The 861-nt window shown below is 45.9% G+C and overlaps 1 non-coding gene across 1 annotated transcript; it reads right to left on the minus strand.

The window, feature by feature from the left end:
• Positions 1–342: 342 nt before the first annotated feature.
• Trnas-uga (transfer RNA serine (anticodon UGA)) lies at positions 343–417 on the minus strand. The gene has a single exon. It is a non-coding gene; the product is annotated as a tRNA-Ser (tRNA).
• Between the last annotated feature and the right edge of the window lie 444 nt (positions 418–861).

Here is an 861-nt window from a genome sequence, read left to right on the forward strand (position 1 = left end):
GCTGCAGTAAGCTTTATACCTTGCAGCAACTACAGATTATGTCAGCTGCTCAGTTCAGCCTATTTGCTGCCAGCCAGGATTCATGCTGACAGAGTGATGTACAATGTAAAATATCACACGTAGTTAGTAGCATCTTAGTGATATGTTTATCATTTGGATAATTATTGAATTGTTACAGGTAAAATTGTGGAAATGTGAGAGATTCCCTCCATACTGAAGAAGTCACCTTATTACTTAGCAGGATCTCTACATTTGAGACGGAAGTGCTGACAATGTGTGTTGACTTATACTATAAGAATTAACTTCATCTGCTCTTGAAACTTCCTGGAAGATTAAAACTATGTGCCCGACCGAGACTCGAACTCGGGACCTTTGCCTTTCAAGGGCAAGTGCTCTACCATCTGAGCTACCAAAGCACGACTAACGCCCAGCCCTCACAGCTTTACTTCTGCCAGTATCTCGTCTTCTACCTTCCAAACTTTACAGAAGCTCTCCTGCCGACTGAAAATCTCATTCTGGAAACATCCCCCAGGCTGTGGTTAAGCCATGTCTCCGCAGTATCCTTTCTTTCAGGAGTGCTAGCTCTGCAAGTTTCGCTGGAGAGCTTCTGTAAAGTTTGGAAAGTAGGAGACGAGATACTGGCAGAAGTAAAGCTGTGAGGGCCGGGCGTGAGTCGTGCTTCGGTAGCTCAGATGGTAGAGCACTTGCCCGCGAAAGGCAAAGGTCCCGAGTTCGAGTCTCGGTCGGGCACACAGTTTTAATCTGCCAGGAAGTTTCATATCAGCGAACGCTTCGCTGCAGAGTGAAAATCTCATTCTGGGTTCATCTGCTCTTGCTTCACATCGTGGCTTACAGGGCAAT

Source organism: Schistocerca nitens, chromosome 11 (assembly GCF_023898315.1).
Source record: "Schistocerca nitens isolate TAMUIC-IGC-003100 chromosome 11, iqSchNite1.1, whole genome shotgun sequence".
Classification (NCBI taxonomy): Eukaryota; Metazoa; Arthropoda; class Insecta; order Orthoptera; family Acrididae; genus Schistocerca; species Schistocerca nitens.